Genomic DNA, 20340 nt, shown 5'->3' with positions numbered 1-20340 from the left:
GTCACACTACACGAGGAGTCAATGACCCAGGAATTCACAAAATGAAAGTCTTTAATAATCCAAATGGGAACCGGAGAGCACATGGAAAACATCCAGAAACTGACAAACACAAACTGAAAGGACTAGCGCTTATAAAGATAGGATAATTGGGGAAACACAGGTGCATAGAATAACTAATTATCAGGGAAACGGAATACATGTGGATGGAAAACGGTCTCAGGTTACGTATGTAACCATGGTTCCCTGAGTAGGGAACGAGACACTGCGTCCTCTAGGGGGCGCTTTGGGGAACACCTCGTCGTGACCCGTGTCTGAAGCATACAATGAAAAAACACCAACTTGTTGGCCGTCGACAGCCTCCGACGTCACTACCGGCGTGACTATAAATCAGCACCGGGAGAGCACGTCATTATCTTCTTCGTCTGAAGCTTGCGTCCGAAGCATGGCAGAGAGCTAGAGGACGCAGTGTCTCGTTCCCTACTCAGGGAACCATGGTTACATACGTAACCTGAGACCGTTCCCTTTCGAGGGAACTTCGAACTGCGTCCTCTAGGGGGCGCTTTGGGGAACAGTATACCCACGCCGCCATGCTGAGGGGAATGCAGGCCAGAATCATGGCGAGCACTAAGTACCAACTCTACCATTACTATGGGAGTTGCCCCTGGGACGTTTAGACGGCTGTCTGTGACAGTACCCCTTATGGCCAAAAGGCCTAAGCTACATACCCAACTTAATTGTTAGGGCCTCGGCCCTGGGTAGAGCTGAAGGCTTGGAATCAGGAAAGATTCCTTTAAAGGGATACGGCTAAGAACCTAGCATTTGTACCAAGTCCTGCCTGTCACACAGGGGCTACCGCTAGCTTACGCATAAGCTTGCTGAAAGAGCTGTCTCAACAGTTCTCTAGTAGCAACACCCTGTTTAGATAGGTATCCGAGGATACATAGGTGGAGTGGCGCCCAAGATGAACGGGGCTTTTACCAACTCAAGAAAGGGCACGAAGCAACCGCGCGAAGCCCTCACCATATAGGATTTTAGAAAGAACGCAGAATACTAGCGTGCAAACTTACCACAGTGTGGATTTCAGAAAATGTGCAAAGACTACACGTGCACACTTACCATAGCATGGATTTTCAAATACTGTTCTAAGAAGGGGCTCTCGTGGCACTCTGATAGAGCAGCTCATAGATGGAATGTTGCATCTTAAAACAGTATGATTGAGAGTCATCAACTCGATCTCTGGAAACAATACTGGAGCGCTCTGGGAAAAAAACAGAGAACTCCGTCTCGTACGAGAGGAGAACTCCGAGCTCAGAGTAGCGCACTCATAGGTGACCCATTTTTTGGAAAAAGGGGAGCGCTGCTAAATTACCACGAGAATCAATAGCCCCTCATGTTGAGAAAAGCGATGCTTGAGGTGTATAAACAAATACACACTGGCTGAATGGAGCCCAAGGAACCAAGGTCTAATCATCTCAAGAAAGGGAACGAAGCGTTACCCCTCATCGTACAAGATTTCAGAAAGTTTGCAGAGTCTTGCATGCAAACTTACCACTTGTGGATTTTTAGAAAGTGCGCAAAGCGTTCACATACACACTGACCACCATGTGGTTTTGAGAAAGTACACAAAGCTTAGCGTGTGTACTTAAAGGTTCCTAAGCATCGTAGAGGAGCTGAATCTCGGGAGAGGCAAGCTCAATTTTACAAACCTCGGGTGAGGGGAGCATCACCTGAGGCAGCATATACAAGAAGACTTCTGTAACTGCCACCTCCACTTCCCGGTAGATACGACAGCACCCCTAAGCGGCCAGGAGACCCCTCGGGGTGACCTGGCCAGACATCCATGAAATTCCCTGCAGTGCTGTGCCAGGCCTGATGATCAAGGAGGCTCCCTCAGAAACCTGTGATCTCAGCCGCCTAATACCGGAACATGAAGCCGGATGGCTGCTGCTGACGAATGTTTAGTAAACACTGTAACTGAGCACTGCAAAGGAAACTCAGACAGAGTTTATTAGTAGACACGTAACCACCAGCAATTAAATACACATAAGTATATACAGAGAGGGTTACATTTACTCACTCACCCTCCTACGCCGGAGCCCCGCTCAAGGGGTACCTCCTTTTAACCTGGACCATCAGTTTCAGGTTGGTTGCTATGGACATAGAACCATAAAAAATATTATAGGTCCAGCATAGGAGACTGTTATGCGAGAGGTTTCCACCTAACCTCGATCAGGTGGAGAGCTGGTGGTTACAGGGGAATTAGGAAGGGGAGGATAAAAGCAGAAGTTAACCTTTCGAAGTCGATTAACGCATATACGCGTTATGTTCTTTTCTTTTAGTAGATACCTCGGTATCATTCTGATTCAGACGAGAACGCTGCCTCGTCTAGATCATACCTCTTAGGTTCTGCTTACCTCCTCGTGACCCACGATTCCTCTAACCCCTGCCCGCAGGTGGGGGAGGAGCGCGAGTTGCGACACTAGCCTTCTGTGCCCATCTTTGATCCTCAGATCGAGACAGGCCAGGACCCCTATGTTGTTTGGGCTCAGACCTGGACCTTCGTGGGACGAAGGATCTGAAAGCAGCAGAGCGCGCCTTCGTCTCCCTGAACTTTTCAAATCGCCGCCTCAACGGAAATACCGAAAAGTTCAGAAGGCGAAACCTGAGCATCGAGCAGAAAGCATTTTCTGCATGTCTGTTCATCCACAGATGTCTCTCCGCTGCCACCATGGCCGCCATAGTCCTGCCCCATGGCGGAGGCGGCCTGCTTGGTAGCATGGAGAGAGATCCGTGGTGTGGCGCAGCTCAGCTACCAGATCGGAAAAAGGCCCCAGCCTCTATCCAGGTCTCTTAGCAGATCAGTCTGATATGCTTGAAGCACCAGCATTGTGTGTAATAAAGCCACAGCCTGACCTGCTACTGCGTATGCCTTGCCATTTAAGCGAGATGATTTTCTGAAGGGGCTTAGATGGCAAGGAGGGAGATTAAGAGAGGAGGTTTCCCCTGCAGAAAGAAAACATTTTTCACATATAAAAATTTATAAATTATTTATAAAATTTTTAGCTCTTTCTACAGGGGCATTCCCTCCTAGCCGCTTTCACGCATCACCTCGATGTCGGCAGATTACTTTAATGCCGAAACCAATGGATGCAAAAAGAAAACGGCATCTTTCATTTCTTTTTAATCTCTGTATGGAGATCATGCACAAATGAAAGGCTCACCTGAGCTGGAGGGTTATGGTCAAAAGGTAATTTTTGCTCAATAACCTCCAACAGCTCTACATACGCAGGGCAGGAGAATTGAGAAGGCTCAGCCTCAGCTTCTTCACCATCCTCAAATATCTCCTGCTTTTCCTGGGTAAAAAACCCAGCAGAGCACTAACCTCAGTATGAGAAAGTGTTAAAGACATAACATCATCCTCCCAAGGCTCTCTCTCGTCCGCCGCCCCTTTTTTTTTTTTTTTTTACGATCTCGAAAGGGAAAGTCCCTCTTTAAACCATTCAGACAGATCCATCTGTATTCTCACGAGCTCATTTTCTTTCCTGCCTCAGCGTGGACAGATCCTGAACCGCGGGAAGCAGATGGCTTGCCTTTTTTTTTTTTTTTTAGAAGAGAGACGAACGAGAGCGGAGCTTTTTCCATTGAAAAAACGCTCACAGTGCACGCAGATTGCCTCCTCAAAGACATCGCGTGCGTGCTCTTTACCCAAACAAATGACGCAAAGATCGCGTGTGTCATCGGGTGTCAAATAACGCCGACACGGATGCACACATCGTCTAAACGCTTGCTAGTTGTCGCCATGATAAACAGAGAAAGATCGCCCTTACCGGTTCTTTCAGATGCACGCTTCAAACAAAACAGTCAGTTGAAGATGAAGAAGATAATGACGTGCTCTCCCGGTGCTGATTTATAGTCGCGCCGGTAGTGACGTCGGAGGCTGTCGACGGCCAACAAGTTGGTGTTTTTTCATTGTATGCTTCAGACACGGGTCACGACGAGGTGTTCCCCAAAGCGCCCCCTAGAGGACGCAGTTCGAAGTTCCCTCGAAAGGGAACCCAATATAATGAGACGGGTGTTACAATAAGAAAATCTTGAAGAAATCCAAGGCAAATTAACATTACACTTCTGGATTTTCCTGCGTTTTTTATTTTATTTTATTTTATTTATTTATTAATTTTTTTGACAATTGCAAAAAGGGTTTTGTTTTATATGACCACTGAGGAATTTTAATTGCAGACATTTCATGAAGTTGTAAAGAATCATGCTTGTGGAAAATGGGCATCTGATGTCCCCTTCAAATCTCTGAAAGGGATTAAATCGACACTTACAGAGGATGTTTAAATATTATTATTATTATTATTATTATTATTATTAATAATAATAATATTTACAATTCAAATTAATCTTAATCAGATGTTAGAATCCTGATCCCAAAATTAATTATTCTGTCTTTCAAATTATGTGGTGCAACACAACACATAAATGATTTGGAGACTTAAGCCACACTTATACATGCACATATACAAATGCAACTGCATTTGAAAACAAAATATCAAAATGTAAAGAAAGTCAACAAACCTTTCAATTTGGAAAATGAATGTCTTGTGTCAGTGTTAAGTAGTAGAATGGCAAAGATACTTCACTCATTTCCTATGGCATTGGTGAAGATTATGCTTTTGTCCGTTCAGACTGAAGGGTCATTCATCAGAGTGGATCACCTGAGCTTCCCGAGCTGTAAAGTGTGTGTGTGTATGTGTGTGTGTGGTTTCCCCACTGGCAAATATTAATGAGTTTTGCACAGTCAATAACCAGTCGCATTGATCTGCTGTCAGATTCATTTACACAAATCGGTAGTTGTGAGTATCTGCTTTTCAGTGTTCACTAGTGTTTTGGAACAAAAACTTGTTTTGTTATCTGCATAGCTTTTACGTTGAGAGTTTGGTTCACTTGAAGCAAATCCAGTCCACATTACGGAAGTGAACCGACTGATTAATTGATTTCATGAAGCACTCAAAAGAAATGTATGCGCTTTAATGGTTTTATGTATGGCATTCATCTGTGACTCATCCTCTCTGAGATGCATGCATGTAATTAAACATACAGAGCCAAGAATCACTGAAACCAGATTTTATTTCATTTTATTTATTTATCTTTTGCTGGATGGTTGTAACAGCGATGCTGGAGTTTGGTTAGAATCCTTGTGCAGAAGTTTATTAAAGGTCAAGGGTTTAAACAGATGTCGATAAACAGGCAGAGCATAGAAACCAGAGAGGCAAACCAATCGTTCTTCATACACAGGGGCAGTAGCAGAGACAATAGTGGAGAGGCAGGCAATGAGTCCAAACACAAACATCAGTCCAATCAGGCATCAGAACAAAAGGGCAGAGAACAAATAGACTGAGTCAAGAAGTCAGGCAGGATCATAAACAGGAAGGTAATCACGAGCAGTGGTAGGATAACGCTTGGTAAGGCAGATGAACTGGCAATACTTCAGAACTAGCAACGGAACAGGTCTGAGTTTATATGGAAGTCAAACAGTCAAACAGTGGAAGCAGAGGGAGCGGAGCACGTTCAGTACTCGGGTGAGGGCTCCCTCTGCTGGCTTGGTGTTACATGGTTTACTGTTTGAAATTAACCTTTTCAGTGAGTTTAAAATATTCTAGAGGTCCCCCCAGAGTGAGTTTTTTTAAGACAACTGTTATTTAGAACATTCCCCTTACTATTTCCATGGCGACTCATCAGGCTTGTCATGTGACACACCGAGTCTACAATAACACTGTATGAAATATGGATCGCTTTAATTTCATTTTTCCTTTTTTATTTAAAATATTCACAAACTTGCATACCATGCAAGTTTCATAAATATGTGTAAATGAGTGCGTTTTAAAACCTTTCTAAATGATCTTGATCGTGATCTGTAATGTGAGACGGGCGCCAGCATGTTTGTTTGCGCTGCAGTTCATAGAGTCCTGTCAGTCGGATTTACAGCACGTGAATTCAGCAATCTCTCCTGAAATACAAATAATAAGTTGCCGGTGAACTGGGTGAAGAATAAAGTGAACATTATGGTTACTTACACTATGTGTATCTGACATGAATAAAAAACATCTGCAAATTAAATTTGAATGGATTGTTATTGTTGCTTCCATAGACATATGCACGCATTTTTCTAAATCTGAATGGATTGTTTTACTAGTATTTATGTGTATTTAAATGTCTGAAACCTAAAATATACATTATGTGGTTAATAACACTGCATAGTTTTGATAATATGACAAGAGCAGTACACGTCTATCTCTGGCTCAGCGCCATACAATGTGCTAAAAAACGCAGTTTGAATTTGCCAGTTATTTGATGTGAATGTGGCCTATGAAAACTCTGAAATAGCTCTGAAAAATTTCTGTAATAGTTACCAACATAAGTTTGAGTTGGTTAGTGTAAAATAATAAACATCAATTATTATTATTATTATTATTATTATTATTATTATTATGGATGCAGATGCATGATTAATTATTTCTAAATATAGGTATCAGTAAGTTATCTGGCGAAAATACCAGTATTTTTTTGTACTGTTGATTAAAACAATATAAAAAAGGGACACTCTCGAGGTCTCTTTTACATTTTATATGTGATATTACAATGTCTTCTGACTTTGTATTTACATAAGCAATAATAGCAGACTCCATTATCTTAAAACATGATATGCCATAGCTGTATGTCATTAACGGCCAGTGTTAAACTGTCCATAAACAAACATAAGGCTGAGACTTTGGCTAAACTGTAATTTGGATGCTGTAGGTCTTTTCTCAGCATTAGCAATGAACTGTGTTTCTGAATTACGCTGTCCATTCGCTCAGATCCATTGTATTACACTGTCCATTCGCTCAGATCACTTGTATTCCTGAATACAAACAATTCTATCACTCTCAGCTCTATAATTGAGAACAGGCACACCATCTGTCTCACAAAGGCCTGCAGTGCTGAACTTAGGTAGTGCCTTCCTGTCAGTTTATTCTTAGCTCATGTTTTTTAGCTATAAATTAACAATTATAAACTTTTTCAAGAAAATGTGAACAAAAAAATGTGAAAATGTGAACAATGTGCCACATTCATGTTGCAAAACATTTCTATTACTTTATGTTTGCAGTTACTAAGTTTAATATTATTTATATACTTGTTACAGTCGCCGATAGGAGATCATGAGTACAACATATGTGTTGACTAATACACAGTCTTTAATAATAATCCACAGAAGAACAGACAGGAAATCCAGGAAGACAGACAACCAACACAGTGTACAAATAAACAATAACTGGCAACTGAAAGAACTAAACAAGGAATATTTATACAAATGTAAGATAATAGCTAATGGCTTAATTAACAGGACACAGGTGAACATAATTAACTAATCAAGGGAACTAAGGAAAACTAGTTCAAGGAACAAAACTGAGCAGGAAATTAAAGAAACACATCAAAGGTCCATAAGGAACATAACTGTGACAGTATGCGCAGTATCATCGGCTCCTCGGTTCTCGAATCATACGCATCTGACAGAAACGGTTCTTGACAAGAGAACGAGTCAATCTATTGTTCGTTATCTGGCTCGGCTCGGTGTTCATCTTCAGTTCTCTCTTCACAGCAGTTCAGTCAGTGTACTGTTTGAGTACATGAATTGCTCCGGGATATTGGTTTGTTTGAACTCAGAGGGAGTGTCAGCCACATTAAAAAACTTAACAGCTTAAGTCATTTGCGGATTAATGGTTGTTGGAGATGTGAACCGTTTAAAACGATTCAGTTCGATTTGGTGAACTGGTTCAAGAAGATCTGGTTACATCGAATGATATCACTCGAGAAGACAATGATGAATAAATTCATAGTTTAGCTATTTTTGGACCAAAATGTAATTTCAATGCTTCAAAAAATTCTCACTGACACTCTGATGTCACATGGACTACTTTGATGATGTTTTTATTACCTTTCTGGACATGGACAGTGATTATTGTGTGAACTAACCATTTTAAATATGATTTAAGCAGGTACAGCTTTCGCAATAATGCATTGAAACAAATGTAATCTTACAGTGCTATTTCATCTGTATCTGATTTTGTATAAGCAGAAATGTGTAAGAAATGCATCGAACTGTAGTAATTTACTGTTATTATCACTTCTAACAGCACTTAATGGGAACAGCGTCACTCACATAGAGGGCAGAGTGTCACATTATTTAAAGGGGAAGTTCACACATTAATGAGTAGCAAAGAATTAAATAGTTGCACTAATTACTTTTATGCCACTGATCAGGCTTGTATGTAGTTTGAGGTAACAAAGGTTTTTATAGAGTTGACTGAAATAATATTGCAATAACTGACACTTTAAGTCAATGTTTCAAGCAACAACAACATAACAACTTAACTAAAACCAGATAAACACAAAAGTAGCCATTGATAATATCTAAAAATGTATCTAAATCCAAATGTAATACAATTAATTTATGTGTGATGTATGTGCAAATTATGTTCAATGTCTTAGCTACTAGGGCTATACAGGCATCTAGTTTGAACACAACGATATCACAGCTAATAAATTGTGCAAAATCTTTATCTTAACAGTCAATTTACAAATAATGCATTTAGATTTGTGGAACTCACAATACAGTGAATCTTCACAAATTAGTGTTGTTAATAAGACGACCAATTTAAATGTGACAAGAAACTGGTGTCTGAAAAGAATATACAGTATATAATCTTGGGGAGCGCCAATAGGGATTTTGCCTATAGGGTGTCAAATTGGCTAGAAATGGCTCTGAGTGTTCCATTTGGTTTCATGTCAACTTGAACACTCAGTCAAGCTCTTTTAGTAGTTTTGGTCAAATCGCCCTGAACATGAATTAAAATTTACTATGCAATAGCAAGTCTTTGCAATACATATCATGGTGTGGCAGTACATATCATTGGGCCAGGAGGGTTTGTGAGCCCATGGCCACTTTCGCTGATGATGCATACTGGTCATTAAAACAGAGTCACCTTTTGGAAAGCTTTATATCTCAATTAAGGGAAGTGTGGAGTTCTTTCATTTAGTGAGGACAGGCTGCAAAGCACAGAATACACACAGTATAGCCTGCTTACAAAGACAGGATAGTGTAACCCCCCCCCCCCCCCCCTCTTTTTTTTTTTACTTTTTCTGACAGCTTGGAGGTTTTCACCACCCTTTTGTGAGATCTTTATGACTCAGGTGTTGCTCTTTCATAGCTCAGGCACTTAAAAGATGTTAATAATCAGCTTTGCCTCAGAACCTTAGAAAAGGTAAAAATACATACATGGAGTCAGTAGTTTTTATACAGTAACAGTATATGAAATGAATATGGAGCAGCTCAGATCAAATGATTTTAATGAGACATATTTGAGTTCCTTTTAAGATCTTTGACTTTTGATTGCTGACTTTGGTATTTTGCCAAATCTGAGCACAGTTCGATAGATGGTTGAGCTTTTTCTTTTCCTTCAGGCAAGTTTCTTTCTTTCTTTTATTCTTTTCTTTCTTTCTTTTTTTTTTTTTTTTTACATAATATAAGCTATAAATTATGTTCCTTCTGAAAGATTGGCAAAATTCATTTCTTAATTCATTTTTTCTGAGTGTTTACTTCTCTGAAGGTTACTTTTAATTCCTGTCAAATGCCAGTAAGAGGAAACTTTTGCTGTGGACTGGTGTTAAACAGATGTCATTCCAGTGCTCTGCGCTACAACCATTTCTATTCAGACAATATTTTTATTTCAGACTGTGTAGTCAATTTGCATGCACACATTTACAAGCGTACAGTTAAAAAATGCCACTGGTGTTGCAGTAGCCTGTGCAATACTAAAAACCCTCTGTCAACACGCAGCACAGCTTGAGAAGGTTTGAAAGGATCAAACTGATGTGACCTTTTTTATTTTCAATATGAGAACTAAACAGTTATGAATAATTATGATATTTGTAATCTCTTCTGTACTCGAATGCTGCATTTATTTGATAAAAAAAATAAAAATAAATACACACACTTGCAATTTAAATAACTTGTTAAAATATTATATAATCTAATGTATTCCTGTGCTGCAAACATCATTACAGACTTCAGTGTCACTTAATCTTCCTTAAATAATTTTAATATGCTGATATGCTGCTTGAAAAACATTGCTGATAATTCAGATTTGCATCGCAGGAATAAATTACATTTTAACTATATTCCCATAGAAAGCAGTTATTTTTAATCACAATAATTTCACAATATTACTGTTTTACTGTATTTTTTTATCAAATAAATGTAACCTTGCTGAGCAAAAGAGACTTCTTTTAAATAAAGTAATAATTTATACCTTTTCATTATTTGTAATTTGCAAATTCAAGTTTAGGGGACATTTTAAGAATCAAACCCATATATGTAGTCCAAATTTAATGGACGGTATTCATTTTAATAGCTGCTGGGAGTTTGTCTACAGTGCATTAGACACATTCAAGCAATTATGGCATCACCAAAAAATGGTCTTACAAGACGCTCTTTTAACGAAAACGGATGTTGAAAATAACTAACCTGAGATTAGCATTCAGACTGGGTCCATATCATAAGTTCGCACATGAATTTGACTATTTTGGGTCCCTGTGACATGTTATTTTCTGCTTGACTTGGGCTCATCAACAGGAGCAGAACAATCCCTTTGTCTTATGTCTTAATAAGATGAGAAATACTCATTACATTCATCTTTACCTGAAATTTCTTCATTTTCCATGTGTCTGACCCGTGTTTCATACACCATATTTTGTATTTGTAGCAATCAAAAGATTGGAACATTGCTCTAAAATATGCAAATGACAGCCTGTTGCTTGGTGAAGAGTCATTTACTATAGCAGAGTGTGAAACTAAATTAGACAGACATATTTCATGCAACTTTGCTTCTTAGATGAATTTAGCTTATTTAGATGTTTTTACTGTAAAACGAGACAATGCTGATGGGATTTTTGCAGTCTGCAGGTTTGGTTTCTGTGCAGGGCTCATGCTATAATGCGATAAAACCTTGCATTGTTAGTATGGTGTCATATTTTGCCTGGAGATCAGAAATTAGCAGTAGAAAGGTCTCCTCTCACTCCTATTTTTGTCCAGACAGAGGATCAGAGCAGTCAAAACAAGATGGCCTCCTTAGCTGTGGTTTGTCTGTTAAATTAGCACAATTTTTCTTAAAGGGCATTGGGGGAAATGTCCAAGTTCCTAACAGATCCCGACAGGCAATGCATTAAACATTGAATATGAATGAAAGGACCTGCTTAAAAGAAAAGTTCAGCCAAAATTCATTTTATTTTCTCATGTTTTAGGCAATGTTTAAACTTCACTGTTACATAAAATGAAAGTATAGACTGTCAACTTTCTAAGAGCTTTGCAGAGGCATTTAAGTCTTAGCCTATATTTCAGTTCTCAAATCTTTTTCAGATATGTTGCATGAAGTGACACTGTGCAGAAAATAATGACAGTGAATTTCAGTTTTCACAGTGCAGTGTTATTTTAACACATTTAGAACCAGACTGAAGTGGACTGTGGGTGGTTACTGAAGGTTTTATTGTTTTTCTGTTGCATTTTAAATACTGCATGCAAAAGTGGCATTTCTTTTTTAGTTAATTCACTTTATTGGCTTCTTGTATTACCTTCATTTTTTTCTTTGCTATATTCTGATTTGTTAACATTTTTAGAGATTTATATGATGCTTTATTATATATGCTTTTTTATTTATTTTTTATTTTATTTACCTTTATGCTTTTGACTGATGCTTTTAGCAAAATCATCTTGCATTGCATTAAAAGTTTATATTTCACCAACTCATGCTTTCCCTGGGATTTAAACCCATGCCTTGTTTTTTTTTCTAGTGCCATTTTTCAGTGCATTTAATATTTATGTGTAATTGATAAATATTTGGTTATGTTTCTTGTAGCAAATTAAATAAATATTTAAGACCTATATTCATAATGGTTCGCAAGCTGTGAAGAGAGAGAGAAAAAAAAAAACTACCACACCTTAAAACATAGTCTACTATTTGGCCTGTTAGTCTCTGTTGTTTTTTGTGTAAGCAACATTGACCAGATATCTTTTTTTTACTTCTTATTTTTCAACTTGGAAGTCACAGAGGATGGCCCTTAGTCCTGATTAAAGCTGCAGTCAATGAAAACTGTTGGCTAGACGCTGATAAAAAAACAACAAGGTCAGTTTTGTTTATGTTGTGAAGGTTTTTGCATTGAAATACCACACATACACACACAAACTATGTTGAAGTGAATTAATGTCATTGAAATAAAAATGTTACATATCCTCTGTATCTTGTCTAGGAATTTTATGTCACTTTATGTCAATTGGTGCTCTGCATTTAACCCATCCAAGTGCACACACACAGCAGTGAGAACACACACTGTGAACACACATCCAGAGCAGTGGGCAGCTATAGATCCAGCGCCCGGGGAGCAACTGGGGATTCAGTGCCTTGCTCAAGGGCACTTCAGCAGTGGGTATTGAGGGTGGAAGAGAGCGCTGTTCATTCACTCCCTCCCACCTACAACTCCTGCCAGCACCTTTGGGTCACAAGTCCAATTCTCTAACCATTAGGCCACAAGATGTCAACAATTGGATTTAGCTAATGGAGGATAAAACCAAGGCTGAATTCAAAATGGCAGAAATACATACTAGTATGCTATTTTGAATTTTGCTCAAGTTTGTGTTTTTTTATGTATGTAACAAGGACAATTGAATCCATTGCTGTGTTCGAAATGCCATACTATCATACTACTATCCAGTATGCACGCTGTGCATAGTATGCAAATTGTCTGTATGCATGAAATACCCAGATGACCTACTATATATACCAGAATCTGCTAAATATAATTCAAGTACACTGAAATCTGTACAGAAGCTGTGTTTGGAATGGCATAGTACCACACAACTCCTACTAGATTGCAGTATGCTGCATGTATACTGTGAATAGTAAGATAATGTTCTGTATGCATGGAATCCCTGGATTACCGGCTACCTTTGCAGAAATTTGATGTATACATCTAAAGACACTGAATGGGATACTGTTTCCCAGAACGCAATGCGGTCTATGTAATGTTTCATCTTCAAACACATGAGTGAACTGGAGGCGGGGAATAGAAATTATAAATGTAACACTTTTATACATACATGTTACTGTAAACTACAAACTATCGCTGTATATCTAAGAACACTATCATAGGTAGGACATAAATTGTGCAGTAATCAGTATGCAGTAAGCAAGTATGCCATTCCGAACACAGCAAATGAGAATCACTCAGTTGCATAGGCTCCAACTCATGCAAGTCTGGAGAATTGTGAGGGTTAACGAAGGGGGGACTAACTTTAATTAGCTGCAACCTAAGTATAAATATACCAAATGACAGTGTCTCCACTTTGTGCTCAACTGCTGAACAATGGCAGGAAGTTGGTCTTTGGTTTATTGATTTATTTTTTATTAGTTTATTTATTTATTTTGCATAAGATTCTCTCTATAGTTTCTATGAACATCATACAATGATTGATCTGCACCACGCAAACAGCCAAAAACCTGGATATTTTAGGCAATATAAAAATCCTGGCAAGGACATGTCCTAGGAAAATGGCTCATGGTCACCCTAGCTCAGGGATAGGCAACTCCGGTCCTGGAGGGCCACTATCCTGCAGAGTTTAGCTTCAGTTCTCATAACTCACCTGCCTTTATCTATCTAGTAATCCCAAAAACACTGATTGTCTTGTTCAAGTGTTTAATTAGGGTTGGATCTAAACTCTGCAGGACAGTGGCCCTCCAGGACCGAAGTTGCCAATCCCTGCCCTAGCTCAACAAACTTTAAATGTGCTATATAAATAAATGTTGATTGATTGAAGTCTGACTCTTTAACCATTAGGATTCAACCACCACAACTTGTAGGTCATAGTCAATGAGTTTGTCATTCATGCTAGTACTATCTGCTTAAATGGGGAAAGATTTAGTTGCAAGCTGGGCAATGGTGGTCAGACTTGTAACCTGAACAGGTTTACAGGTTTAATACTCAATACCAGTAAAGAATGTAGGTTAGGGATTGAATGAACCGTGCTCTCTTCCACTTTCAATACATACGGTTGCTTCCTAGGCACCACAGCAACTGGTTGCCAACTGCTCTGGGTGTGTTAACTACTACTAACCACTTGGAAAGGTTATATGCAGAGGACAATTATCAAGAATGGTTTCCCATACTTTGCTTTCACTGCAAGGTCAAAAAGGGTTGGTTTCTAAAATCTTTGTTTATATTTGTAAGAGAACTCCCTTCCCACTTCAGACAAAAGTGAATGGTGGCAAGAAAAATATTTCATTAGCATGAACACAACTGTTCTTTTGCCATCTAACCTGCTTCATACAGAGGCATATGAACAGTATTGAGCACGCACGTCCTGATTTTGCCAAGTTCGATGTGTTCCTAGGTCAACATATTTTGTTGACCCTGGAACAACATTTTACTCCAAAAATATATTCTTAACCATATCCCTACACCTAAACCTAACCTTAACCATGAGTAATCCCTAAAATCAGAGGATATGATAGATGAATGACACTGATGTAAAAGCACCAAACACTGATTTTAAGCGTAAACTTCACAAAATCTATAAACTGGTTCTTCAAATCTGATTGGTTAATCACAATGTTGTTCCAGGGTCAACAACGATGTTGTCCCAGGAACATTTCTCACTTGGTAAAATCAGGTTCTGCATTGAGCACAGTATTGATGTTGGGGATGCTGAGGTCCGTTGACCAAAAAAGCTCAATAGATTTTTGCCTTTATTACATCTGAAGGGTTATTTTCTTATGTTATGAGTTTTGACCTCAGAAATGCACCCGCAACCTTTCAGCAATTTATGAATAGTGTTGTTTTGGGGTTGGAGGGAGTCGTGGTTTTAGATGATGTGGTGGTGGTTATCACTGATTCATGGGACCAACACTTGAGTCATATTGCAGACCTGTTTGCTTGTTTTGGAGAGGCTGGTCTGACCGTATACATGACCAAATGTGAGTTTGCCAAGGCCACCATGACTTACTTTGGTAAGGTCATTGGACAGAGCTATGTACGGCCAGTCCGGGCTAAGGTCGAGGCCATCGATCGATTTCCTTCTACTACGAAGAAGTAGTTGATGCATTTTTTTGGTCGGGGGGGGGGGGGGGGGGGGTTGTGGGTTACTATAGGGGATTTTGTAGGAATTTTTCTACTGTAGTAGCCCCACTTACTGATTTGCTGAAAGCAAAAGCTTTGATTTGGGCCTTGCAAAATTTTTAGGTGTATGTTGGATCTCTGTATGACCCATTGGTCATTTATACAGATCTTTAAGGTGCCCAAACCAGTGATTGACCCGTTGGTCCCTCTTTCTGCAATCGTATGCCCTTGATATCCGACACATCAAAGGTACTGACAATGTGGTGGCTGACGCATTGTCTAGAGCTCCTTACTCCTCTTAGCTATTGATTTGTCCATGTTTTGTTTTACTCTGATTCTCTTAAATTGCTTCTACAGGGAATTGGGAGTATGACATAATGGTGGGTGCTCTCCAGTATGTGGGGGTTATTGGGTTAAGGGTTAGGTTGTGTTTCATAAATGGAGATCCTTTTCTATGGGGGGGTGGCAGTGTTATGAACTCCGTATGGGTCATATATATTGGTTGCTTGTTATGTCCTTCATTTGTTCTGCAGAATGGAGTTAGGGTGAGTGATGGCTGAGGAATTACATCTGTGTTGGAGCTGATGCTGGCAGATTTAAGCAGTTCCCTTCAGTTGCGATCTGCTTGCTTTCCTTTTTTGTGCTGTTTTCGTCCTGTTCTTTTCTAATTCAATCTTACTTTAATGTTATTCCTTTTTCTTATCATGATCCAATGTGTTGTCTCCTTTGTTGCAGCTTGTGAGCTGGCCGTGACACTCCTAGGCCATTTAAGACTTTGTGCGAGAGCACCCCCAGGCTTGGAGTATGAATGAAACATGTTCACATCGTCTTTTTTTGGATATGAATAAATCGTCTCGTTTCTTCGCCCATGTGTTCACACATCCAAAGCAGCACACAGAAAAAGTTATTTAAAATACATCTGATTGACAGCTAAATCATGGTTGATCTATCAGCTAGATGCATGTAAAAATGCATGCGCTTTTATTTCAATGTTGTTAATGTTGAGGTTATTTTGGCTTCACACATTTAGTTTAACTTAACTGTTAGAGCACAATTTTTATCATTCAACTGAACTGTGTGCATATTTAAGACACTTACATTGTTCTTGCTCCATCCATGCAAAAATTATTTAATCCGAGTTTTCTATTTATACTGCTGTGTGCTCCACTGTATCAACAGTACTACCCATTTCAGAAGCTGACAAAATTATGATTTAAAATCAGCACATAGCTCACATTCACTATATACTAAAATGCTCAACACGGTTTCCCTTGCTTCACACTATTACAGAACAACTTACTACTAAAACAGGAAGTGACATAAAATTCCTAGAAAAGACAAGAGAACATGTAACAGAAAATTTACTTCAAAAACATTCATTAATCTTAGTTCATGTTAATTTAAACATTTACTAATACATTATTAAAATCAAAAGCAATATCGGTTAATATTGTTTAATGGACTGGAGTTAACATGAACTAACAATGAACATTTCTATTTTGATTAACTTTACCTAAAAATAAATGCTGCAACAGTATTGTCAATTATTAGTTAATAATACCGAATGGTTTAAATTACATTACATTAATGAGACCACATTATGAAGTATTATCAACTTCTTGTATTAAGTTCAGTATTAATTTACTTTTTCTCATAATTGTAAACATTTCTAAAGATTTACGTATGTTTCAATGGTTTATTTGGTTGTTTTTGTATTTTGCACTTGTTGCCAATCTTTTTCAACTTTACATGCCTGTGCATTTTGTTTATATGTACAGTTTTTTTGTATGCTTATGTTTCTCATAGCAAATTATGGCAGGTAATAGGTATATTTGTAGCAGTTTGTGAGTTGTGTAGGGAAATGCATGAAAGCGTTTGTCTACAGTTTGATACAGTAGGTCTCCAGTGCATGTTTTATTTTCTGTAAGAAACATGGACCAGATATTATTTTTTCTTCTGATGTTGGAAGTCAGATAGTAGGGCCATTAGGTCTAAGCTGCAGTTGACAAAAAAAAAAAAAAAAAAAAAAAAAGGTTGGCTAGACAATGATAAAAACCACCGTTAAGGTCAGGTTTGTTTATTCCATTCTCTGAAGGTTTTTTGCATTGAAACACAACTGTTAGTGAATTCACTCCACTGGCTTCTTGTATTAAACTAAGATTTATTTACTTTTCCCTTAAATTTTTAAGATTTTCTTTCTTTCCTTCTGTCTAACACAAACTTTTAAACTTTTTCACTTACATTCATGGGTTTAGCAGACACTTTTATCTGAAGCAAGTTACATCACACTCAAGGTTAATCATTTATTACTTGTAATCAGTGTTGGGGAAAGTTACTTTTAAAAGTAATGCATTACAATATTGCGTTACTCCTTAAAGAAGTAACTAATTACGTTACTTGGTTACTTTTTATGGAAAGTAATGCTTTACGTTACATTTGCATTACTTTTTATATATGAGCAGGGCTTATAAAAAGTTATTTTTATTGCAAATGTAAAATCCCTTTCACACCAAAAAGTGTAATGAATAAACCTCAGGCTGAAGATAAAGTAAATTCACGTCTGTATAGTAAAACACCGGGGAAGGTTCAACACTCTTCAGCAATAAAAAAAAGAAGCACAATTGTTAGTTTATCTAAAGTCATATTTGCTTATTAGAATGGTTTTACTGGATCATCAAAGGTTAGCAGCAAAGACATTGGTTATTAAAATGGGATTAGATACATTTGTGTTATTTAATCAAATTATTGCAGGTTTGCGTCATATTCTGAGTTTGCATTTCACAGTTTTAATTAATTTAGATGAATACTAAATCTGATGTTTTTTGCGAGTTGGATGAATTAATGCACATTCACATTTAGTCTAGAACTATAACATCATGTTCACCCAGCGCACACAATGCTTACTTCAGATTTCTCCCAATATGGGGACAGAAGACTTGTCAATCAATAAATTAGAAAAAGTAGCTAAGATATTCTCTTGTAAATTAAAAAGTAATGTGTTACTTTACTAGTTACTTAAAAAGTAATCTGATTGCTTAACTCGTGTTACTTGTAATACGTTACCCCCAACACTGGTTCTAATACCATGAAAAATGCTTCTAAAACATTAAAACATTATTAATCTTAATTAATTTATGAATACATTATTTTAATCAAAAGCAGTATCTGTTAATATTATTTAATGGACCTGACATAACATGAACTAGAACAGTTGGTTTTGTAGGAACTAACATTAAGAAGGATTAATAAACATTGTAACAAATGTGTTGCTTATTATATCGATTGCATTTACTTACATTAAATAATTGGACCTTGTTGTAAAGTTTTACTAACTTTTTCTATTAAATTAAGTATATATTTTTATGTATGCACTTGACCGGCATTTTTATTCAAAGCAGATCACATCTCATTCAAGGTTCATTTTACCATTACTTGTTTCCCCTGGGAATCAAAACCATGACGTTGTTGTTGTATTTTTGGTTATGTTTCTAATACCGAATGTTGGCATGTGTATTTGTAGCAGTCTGAAGAGAAACACATGGAGGTGTTCAGTACATGGCCTCCAGTACATGTCTTATCTTCTGTAAGAAACATATAGAGATATCTTTATTCTTATTTTATTTTTATTTTTTTCATTTTCTGGTAGGTCACAGAGGAAGACTCTTAGGTCTGATTAAAGCTGTAGTCAACAAGAAATGGCTAGATGCTGATAAAAAAAAAAAACAATGCTAAGGTCAGTTTTGTTTATGCTGTGAAGCTCTGTGTTAAAGATGACCTTCAGCCATAGACAATACCGAATAAAAAATCTGGAAATATGTGATTAGTTTCCTCGAATGGACTCCTCTGATGTTCTTCCTTTTGGAGCGGTGCACTTGGCAACTAAGCATCTCACTTCGGATCTGTTTCATCTGCAGATCAGAGTGTGTTATGGAAACATTGCAATATGTGTCATGACACCTCATACAAGCAGAGCTACTGTAACACCTCAAAAGCACAGACGATTGTCCTGAGACAGCACATGCTGCTCTTACACATGCATTACTCAAAGGATTTGGTTACATGGAAAGAAAATGATAATGGACACAAATTATCAATAGCCAGTGGTGGACGAAGTACACAAATCAAGTACTTGAGTAAAAGTACAGATACATATGGTAAAATATTACTCCAGTAAAAGTAAAAGTACTCCTTTTTCAATTTTACTCAAGTGAAAGTACAAAAGTACTCAATTTTTTATGTACTTAAGTAAAAAAGTACTGCAAGATAGATGTTTGCAATTTTACATAAGCTACTTAATTTAATTTTATATTAGCACATTTTTTTATAATCCTACTGCTCAAAATACCTGGGATTTTTTCCAAAATAACTACTATATGGAGTCAAGATATATTTTTGTTGTTGATATGGACTACGCTGATGAGAGTAATGCTCACTGTGAAGCTTACACTGTGATGTACCTGAGAGAAAACAGAGATGACCATCTGATTTTCACCAGTAAGAAAAAAGTATTTTAAAGTTAGTTGTTTTACAGAACATCAAAGTTACAGTACAGTTTGGAAAACTCATACAAAGAGTTTTCTTTATTTTCATGACTATGAAGATTGTAGAGTCACACTGAAGGCATCAAGGGCTATTTGAGCAAGAAGGAGAGTGATGATGACCTGGCCTCCACAGTCACCAGACCTGAACCCAATCGAGATGGTTTAGGGGTGAGCTGGACCGCAGACTGAAGGCAAAAGGGCAAACAAGTGCTAAGCATCTCTCGGGGAACTCCTTCAAGACTGTTGAAGACCATTTCAGGTGACTACCTCTTGAAGCTCATCAAGAGAATGCCAAGAGTGTGCAAAGCAGTAATCAAAGTAAAAGGTGGCTACTTTGAAGAACCTAGAATATGACATATTTTCAGTTGTTTCACACTTTATTGTTAGGTATATAATTCCATATATAATTCCACATGTGTTAATTCATAGTTTTGATGCCTTCAGTGTGAATCTACAATTTTCATAGTCATGAAAATAAAGAAAACTCTTTGAATGAGAAGGTGTGTCCAAACCTTTGGTCTGTACTGTATATATGACATGATAATAAGGCCTGAAGTTAGGAAGAACATTTTAAGGAAAAAAATAATAAAAA

This window comes from Carassius gibelio, chromosome A1 (genome assembly GCF_023724105.1).
Source record: "Carassius gibelio isolate Cgi1373 ecotype wild population from Czech Republic chromosome A1, carGib1.2-hapl.c, whole genome shotgun sequence".
In the NCBI taxonomy this organism is placed as follows: domain Eukaryota; kingdom Metazoa; phylum Chordata; class Actinopteri; order Cypriniformes; family Cyprinidae; genus Carassius; species Carassius gibelio.
This window is presented reverse-complemented; position numbering follows the sequence as displayed.